At 42.0% G+C, this 8,681-nt stretch overlaps 1 pseudogene; it reads right to left on the bottom strand.

Moving 5' to 3' along the window:
• The window catches only part of LOC103250842, a 25,180-nt pseudogene extending 17,127 nt beyond the window's left edge, over nt 1-8,053 (bottom strand).
• Nucleotides 8,054-8,681: the final 628 nt, after the last annotated feature.

The raw sequence follows: 8,681 nt of genomic DNA, 5'->3' as shown, positions 1-8,681 counted from the left end.
AAAAAAAATTAGCTGGATGTGGTAGCGCACGCCTGTAGTTCCAGCTACTTGGAAGGCTGAAGCGGAAGGATCGCTGGAGCCCAGCAGGTCAAGGCTGCAGTGGCCGGGTGCAGTCTGGGTGACAGAGTGAGACCCCAACTCAAAAAAAAAAATTGCCATTGTGTATATGTACCACATTTTTTTTATCCAGTCCAGCTTTGTTGGGCAGCATGGTTGGTCCATGGTTTTGCTATTGTGAATAGAGCTGCAACAGACATGCATGTGCAGGTATCTTTTTTGTAGAATGAATTAAGTTCTTCTGGGTATATTCCCAATAGGGGTATTGCTGGGTCATATGAAAGGTCAATTTTTAGTTCTTTCAGAAATCACCACACTGTCTTCCTAATCCCTTTCTTATAATATTATGGGAAATGTTCAGGTCTATTTAGAGTGAGAACATGTGTTTCTCTGTTCCTTGTTTCTGTGATAGATCACTATGATAGACTCTAAATTCATCCAAGTTGCTGCGGAGTACATATTTGTCCTTCTTTATGGCTGCATAATATTCCACTGTGTTTATGTACCATATACACCGTATAGGAAGATTGCTGGGTTATATGGAAGGCCAGTGTCTAGTTCTTTTAGAAACTGCCACATTGTTTTCCAAAGAGGTTGCACTAGTTTGCATTCCCACCAGCAGTGTAATAGTGTTCCTTTTTCTCCACATTCTCACCAGCATCTTTTGTTGTTTGTTTTACTAATACTGGCCATCCTTACTGGGATTAAGTGGTATCTCAATGTGGTTTTGATTTGCATTTCTCTGATGATTAGTGAGGCTGAGCATTTTTTCATGTGTCTTTTGGCTGCTCGTATATCTTCTTTGAGAAGTGACTACTCATGTCTTTTGTCCACTTTTTTTTTTTTTTAATTGGAGTCTCACCCTGTCGCCCAGACTGGAGTGCAGTGGCAGGCTCCCAGCCACTGCAACCTTGACCTGCTGGGCTCTAGCGATCCTTCTGCCTCAGCCTTCCAAGTAGCTGGAACTACAGGCACGCGCTACCACACCTGGCTAATTTTTTGACTTATTGTAGAGATGAGGTCTCGACGAGTCACCCAGGCGGGTCTCGAACCCGCTAGCTCAGGCAATTCACTCACCTCAGCTTCCCAAAGCATGGGATTACAGGCTGAGCCACCGAGCCCAGCTTTTCATCCACTTTTTAATGGAGCTGTTTGTTTTTTTCCTTTCAACATTTTTGAGTTCCTTGTAGATCCTGAATGTTAGGCCTTTGTCAAATATACAGTTGGCAAATATTTTTTCCCATTCTGTGGTGTATTTAACTTCTAATTTGCTTTGGTTTTATAATTGACTAAAACAATAAGCACAAGGAGTTGAAATCTGATTTTGTGTTTATATATGCTAATATTTTAATAAAAACTTTTTATATCCTCAGAAAAATAAAGCACATAAAGAGACTTTATGTGATTTATGTATTCCACATTATATCTAGAATGTTTACCATTTTGTAAAAGTGAATGTTCACATATTAATAATAAATTTAAGTCATATGTCATGTGAGTATGAGCAATATTAAATATGTTGCTAATCTATGTGGCACACAACCATTGATTGCACACAAGTCCAGAGATGGCAGAAATGACACTGACGTCAGCATGGGGCTATTTGACTTTCCAAAGGACCCAGTCAAACCCAAATCACAGATTTTGGCAGAATTATTAAGGCAGAAGCCAACCTTTGAAGTATCATAAACAGTGAGGGAAATTTGTTTTCTGTTTCATTTTCTTTTATCAAAAAACTTTATTTAAGCCCATGCCTGTCTAGAAGTGACCACATTGAACAAGAGCAGCTTGCTGATGACGCCAGGGCAATTTCCTTCCCCTAAGAAAAGCTAGATTTTATAGGAAGACTATGGCTTCGTTTCCAATTTATCAGCAATTTCCTGGCTATCTTCATATCTTTTACATGTTACAAAGACAGCCACAGCCTCTAGAAGGTCAAAACTTCTAACCCACTTGCTCAAGTTCTCAATACAGAAAAACTTTCTTGGAATATGAAAGAAGCAAGTATAAAAGACTAAGCAATGTGTCTCTAGGAAAACTCTTGTGAAATGACTCCAAAGATCTGCTTAATATTACTGCTTCTGTCCTCCCACCATCTCCTTTAAAATCTCTCCTTTTGATAACAAGAAGTAATTTGGGGATGTCATTCCTCCAAGGTGTCCCTAGAAGAAGACCAAGAAGGATGTTTTAGATCTGAGATGTGGAGAAGCAGCTGAAGTTTATGATTTCTTATTTGCCTTTGAAGTTTCACTGTCTTCTAGTTTAAGTATGAGAGGGCCTTCCACACTCCTGACCGGCTATAGGTTGGGCTATGACCCAACCCACCATGACTTTGTGACCTTGAAGCTGGGCCAAGGGCCTTCCCTGAAGGAAAATGGAGCCAAGAACAAATTCCGTTGAATATTCCTTTTTCCTCCAGCAGGTCTCCCTAGAAGAACATCAAAAGCTCTCTGAATAAAAAAAGAAAGTCAGTAGAAGTTTGGAACAAGAAAAAGCAGTTACACTAAATTGCCTCAGTTGGCCAATTGGCCTGTAAGCCATCTAGTCAGCTGCCGAGATTTTTTCATTTTTAATGGCTGACAAATTGCAAAAGATTTTTAAAAAGACAACAGAAGAATAATATTTTATAATAGAAAAATATGTGACATTTGAATTTCAGTGACCATAAATAAACTTATGCTGGATCACTGCCATGCCTTGTCTGTGATTGCTTTCGTTCTATGACAGAGTTGAGTAGTTGTGACAAACTATATAGTCTGCAGGACAGAAAATATTTACTATCCATCTCTTTTCAGCAGTTTTCCAAACTCTGGTCTTATTACTGCTGGTGCAGTTCTTTACAACTGAGATCCAGTCTTGACCTTTAGGCCTGTTTTATCAGCCATTATCCAAACCGCACACTCTTCCAGTCATTGTAACTTCAAAGGATCCAATGAAAAGTCTCAAATAATGGGACCCTGGTTGTCCCAATGTACCTCTTGCCAGGAGACAGCTTTAGATATGGTCTAAGTGTCACTTACTGAGTGTAAATAATGATGATAATGGCATTGATGATGATGCAGATGACAGTGAAGGAGAAAAGGGAAAAGAAGAAGAAAATTGAAAAGAAAAATAAGAAGATTGCTTTGAAGATTTGTGGGGATCCTGCTAGGCCTTTTACACTCATCATCCCAATTAATTCTCACACCACTCCATGTAATAGACACTATTACTGTCACCATTTTACAGATGAGGGAACCAAAGCCCGGAGAAGTACAGTATAGTAAAATTGTTCAAGCTCACATGAGGAATGTGACACTTAGTTATAATCTGGTTTTCTAATTCCTGAGCCTGTGTTCTAACCACTATGTCAGACTACCTCTTGCATACTTTCTTAGTCCCAGGAAGCCTAGAGACTCTTTTTTGCTACAACCTTGATTGATTGTATACAACCTGTCTCCTCACTCAGCACCAGGAACTGAGATGGACAGAGGGGATTCAATGGCATAAAAGGATGATTCTTAGGAACATTATTGTTATGGATTTTATTGTTATGGAAGTTTGTTTATCCTCAAAGTTCACATGTTGAAATCCTGACCAGCAATGTGATGTCAGGATGCTAGGTCTTCGGGAGGTGATTAGATCAGGAAGATGGAGCCCTTATCAATTGAATCTGTGCCCTTATAGGAAAAAAACAGAGAAAGCTTGCTTCCTTACTCCATTCTCTACACCGTGGAAGGCTACAAGGAGAAGACAGTCATCTGTAAACCAGAAAGAGGGCCCTTAGCAGACACTGTATCCACTGGCACTTGATCTTGGACCTCCCAGCCTCTGAAACTGTGAGAAATAACTGTTAAAGCCACCCAGTCTATAGCATTCTGTCATAGCAGCTCCAACTGACTTAAACAATTATTAAAGGTAAGAAGAAGAAAATATCAGTCATCCACAATAAATAAGCATTCCCAATGTCAAATGACCCAATTCTTTTTTTTTTTTTGAGTTAGAGTCTCACTCTGTCACCCAGACTGGAGTGCAATGGCCGCTCCCGGCCACCGCAGCCTCAACCTGCTGAGCTCCAGCAATCCTTCCACCTCAGTCTTCCAAGTAGCTGGAACTACAGGCATGCTCTACGACGCCCAGCTAATTTTTGACTTATTGTAGAGATGAGGTCTCACCAAGTTGCCCAGGCGGGTCTTGAACCCACGGACTCAGGCAATCCACTCACCTCCGCCTCCCAAAGTGCTGGGATTACAGGCTGAGCCACCGAGCCCAGCCAGATGACCCAATTCTTAAAGCAAACATTCAAATAGGATTATTTATTTCCAATAGGTACAACTCAGATGCCTGGGAGAATCTCAGATTCTTCACAAGAGATATGAGAATCCATCCACACATCAAGAATAAATGGACAAATAGGTCCTACAATGCTGTGAAAGTTTATTAAAGAAATTCACTTAAGGGGTTACCTTTTTATCATTATGCTTCTTTTATCCAGTCTACTGCCAGTATTAACTAAAATCAACATAACCACCATCCTGCATGTCCTTCTGCTGAGAGGTGACTAAGAACCACAACTGCGGCATTTCGTCTGATGATGGAGCAAGTTGCTTACAGTTGGCACTCTCCAAATAAATCCAGGGTACATGGGCACGGATTCAGAGCCTTTCCATTTCTATGAGTCTTCAAATTGAATTATTTAGCTCTATCTATGTATATCCACAATAAATGAGTATGGTGAGATTTTATTTTGGATCCCATCCAGAAGTTTATTCTAGAAACAGATTATATCTTCAGTCAACTATGAAGTGGCTACTTGCTAACATAAGCTTTCTGTTTTCTAACCGTAAATGGCTGCCTCTAGCTGCAGTGACTTTCTGTTTTCTAACCATAAATGGTTGCCTCTAGCTGCAGTGAGCTCCCAGTTACTGGGAATGTATAAAAGAAGGCTGGATAGAGCCATGTATCAGGGTCTCCACAGATGAGATTTCTACCCTGGGCCACAGATTACCTTTAAATTCTGATAACCTCTAAGGTGCCTCCTGATTCAAAACCTATTATTCTAAGATAAGGCCCTGGAGCACTTTTCTGAGACTGTCCCAGAGAAAATCTAATAACGCAGGCACACAATGACTCTTGTTCATCAGTGACCTGTTGCTGCCGCCTCCCTCCTTCGCTTTCCATTAAGTTTGCAAACAGGAGAAGATTTGGCTTCTGGGCTGCAATTTAATATGTGTGCAAAAGTGATACAAGAATCCTGCCATTAAGAGGGCTGTGCTCGAAGGAACAGGGAATGCTTTATTAGTTTCTCATCAATTAAGCAGGGGAAACCTTCAGGCTTCAAAATGAACTCTGTCTCAGTGGCGACAGAGTGAGATGATTTTGTCTAAGGAAGCAGAAATGCTCTGGGGACAATGAGTGCCTCTGTCTCACATGGGGAAGGGGTGGGGGTCATATCTGCCTTAAACAGCTATTTTTGGTGAGAGGGAAAAATACCCTTTGGAGGGAGGGGATGACAAACAAGGCGACTGACGCTTTCTCAAACCCCACATCCTTTCCCACCAAGATTCTGATACTTCGTACTCTAGGAACAGCACAGGAACCTTCCATAAAAAGAAATGCATTTTTTCCTATGAGAACCTTTTTTGTTAAAAAGTGGATATGGATAGCAGTGGCTTTTATATCTCAACATGCTGATACAGAAGGAAATGGGAAATGCAAGCTGTACCAGGTGTGGATATATGGGTAGGAAAGGGATGGTAGTTATTTGGTGGTATGAGGGATACAGGTAAAGACAGAGATGATGCTAGAAAATTAGACTGTTGCCTGGTAAGGTTGTGTACCTGGTTAGATGCTCCTGTAGGTATTATAGAGTCAATAAAGGATTATAAAAAGAGAAGTTGACTGGGTACTGTGGCTCATGTCTGTCATTCCAACACTTTGAGAGGCCAAGGTAGGAGGATTTCTTGAACTCAGGAGTTTGAGACCAGCCTGGGCAATATAGCAAGACCTTCCTCATCCCTACAAAAATTTTTAAAAAGTGAGCCTGGCATGGTGGTGCACACTTATAGACTCAGCTACTCAGGAGGCTAAGGTGGAATTATTGCCTGAGCCCAGGAGGTCAAAGCTGCAGTGAGCCATGATCGTACCACTGCACTCTAGCCTTAGTGACACCCCCGACTCAAAAAAAAAGTGAGGGGAGAAGTGATGTATATATAGATGCACATCTATCAGTCATCTATGCTGGGGTGTCTGTACTTGGATATCCCATAGGCTTCTGAAACCAAGGGAAGAAGGTTTGACTGGCAATATTAGCTTGGGTATCATTAGGGTGTGTTTATGAGGTCATGGAAAGTATGAGATCACACCCCAAAAATATAAAATATGAGGGATTTGGGGAAAATCCAGAACCTGTGAGTGAAACCAGAAAGCAATAGTTGAATCAGTACAAGAGCAATCAATAGAGCAAAGAGACCCAGAAGTCAAGAGACACCATCAAGGTATTTCAGAGTTTCCTTCCTTCCATTTAAACACCGCTCCTCTCTGGGAGATGGAGAAGGAGGTGCTAGGGTCCAGGAAAACCTGGGTCAAGGGTGAACTCTCTTTGGATATCAATTTTATTGTTAGAACTAAAAAATGCATATGGAGATATGGGAGGGTGAAGTGAATGTGGCCCTGGCATTGGTGCCAACACACTGAGTTCTGATCTCTGCCCCTTCACGGTCAGTTGACACCTCTCAACCTTCATTGTCTCACCCGGGAAATGAGGAGGTTGCTCGATATGATCTCTGCTATCAACTCAAAATTCATTTCTATGAGGAGATGAACAATTGTCTCCCTTGGCCAGTTGAACCAACAGTCATCCTCCTCCCCAATGCCAGAAAGATATTGATTTAACACAGATGGCAAGCTATTTTTTAAAATAGAGCATTTCTTTTTCTACCTTAAACTTGCCATAATGTACCAGCTCCAGTCACATCTGGCCTCGATATTAACATTATAATGCTCTGTTCCTCTTAACCAAAAACAGGGACATTTCTCTTGGATGACCCTGAAAATCAGCTTAGAACATTCTCGAAAGCCTTAATGAATAATTAGGACTTCTGCAAACTCATTTTGGAAATTTGCAGTGTTTCAGGACACAGGAGAAGCATTTTACATGTACCTTGAAGGGGGGACATGTTGACATCCCAAGGGAGAGGAAAAGACACAATCGCCCTTCTCTTCCAAGAATGGTGTTCTACTGGACCCCAGAATACCCTATGCAAAGCTTCCAACCACATCACGAAGTAGTCTACCCCAAAGCCTTAACACACACATCAAATTACTTCAGCCCAAACTTCCCTCTTGTTCCAAGACATTACTGGCCAGAGAAAAGGAAAACCAGTCATTCCTGGGGAGTGGAGAGAGGAAACCTCTTACTACAGATAAAGACAGTCCTCATTTAAAGAAAAAAATCCTTGCTCCAGTGACTGAACTATCTCTGATAAAGGTGTACAAAGGACCAACTGAGAGCTGAAGGTAGCAAGTCTGGGAGCCCAGCACTCTGCCATCCTGATCACAAGGAGAGGCAGAATCTGTTTTAAAATATTGAACACGTGGTCTTTGTTACTACAATGCTCTGCACATGCAATGCTGTAATGTCATGGGTCATCCTACTGATGTAGGCTGTAATGTACAGAAGAGCTGACTGAAGGACCATGGCAGACTGGAAAGAGTTCAATACCATTCCCCTGTAACTCACCGTCAGTCTTGATATGGTGATGCTGCCACCTCCATTTTCCAGCAACATTTGAATAGTTCAGAGGCTTCCTTCCACTCTTTCCATCTGGAAATACAATGTTGTTGAGTTCAGCCTGGTGTCAGGATGGAGGCATCAAGGCATACAGCAGCAGAGAGAGACCAGGTAGATGACAATACCTGTGAATTGAGAGGAGTCAATCACAGGACTGTTTTCTCCACCTATATGACTGGGCAGCAGGTTTTCCTCTGCCCTCATGCCCCACATTGCCACCGTCATCTCCAAGGTCTCCCAGGTCACTAGCACCCCATCTCCAAACTCCAAGCCCCTAATTACCCCTGCCTACCAACCACTGCTGCAGACCTCAAGGTCTGCCATAGCCCCCTTCCAGAAACCACTGAATTCTCAGAGATCTGAAAGTCTAACATGCCCCCCCGAAACACACAAAGGGAGTATCAGGCTCCAACCACCAGGCCCCACGTCTCTGTTTTCACCTGCCAAGTCCCCATATGCAAGCCCTTTCAGTCTTTTATTCTCTGTGCACATCATGAGCTATACTTCTTTCCAGACCTAACCCCCTTTCCGAATCCTGGAGTGCCTGATTCTCTCCTGGCTCTAGACTCACAGCTCCCAGTGTATGTCCTTCTCCCAGACTGTTCTCCAGTACTCTAGATGGCATGTGCAGTGCTTGCTGGATGTGTGCACCTGAGTAGCCTGCAAGCACCCCAAGACCACTTCCCCAAAAAAGTTGTCATCTGAATCCTGAATCCGGCCTTTTCTACTGAATCACGGTCTTTTATTTTATTTCTTTATTTTATGTTTTTTATTTGAAGTTTTTTATTTTAAATATGTGGAGTACAGTTCAGGGTTAGGTTTACAAATGTTCATTATGCAGGTACCCTTGTTG

This window comes from Carlito syrichta, unplaced genomic scaffold, assembly GCF_000164805.1.
Source record: "Carlito syrichta isolate Samal-C Ts95f unplaced genomic scaffold, Tarsius_syrichta-2.0.1 Scaffold135596, whole genome shotgun sequence".
In the NCBI taxonomy this organism is placed as follows: Eukaryota; Metazoa; Chordata; class Mammalia; order Primates; family Tarsiidae; genus Carlito; species Carlito syrichta.
Note: the sequence above shows the minus strand (reverse complement) of the source record. Positions and strands in the feature narration are given on the sequence as shown.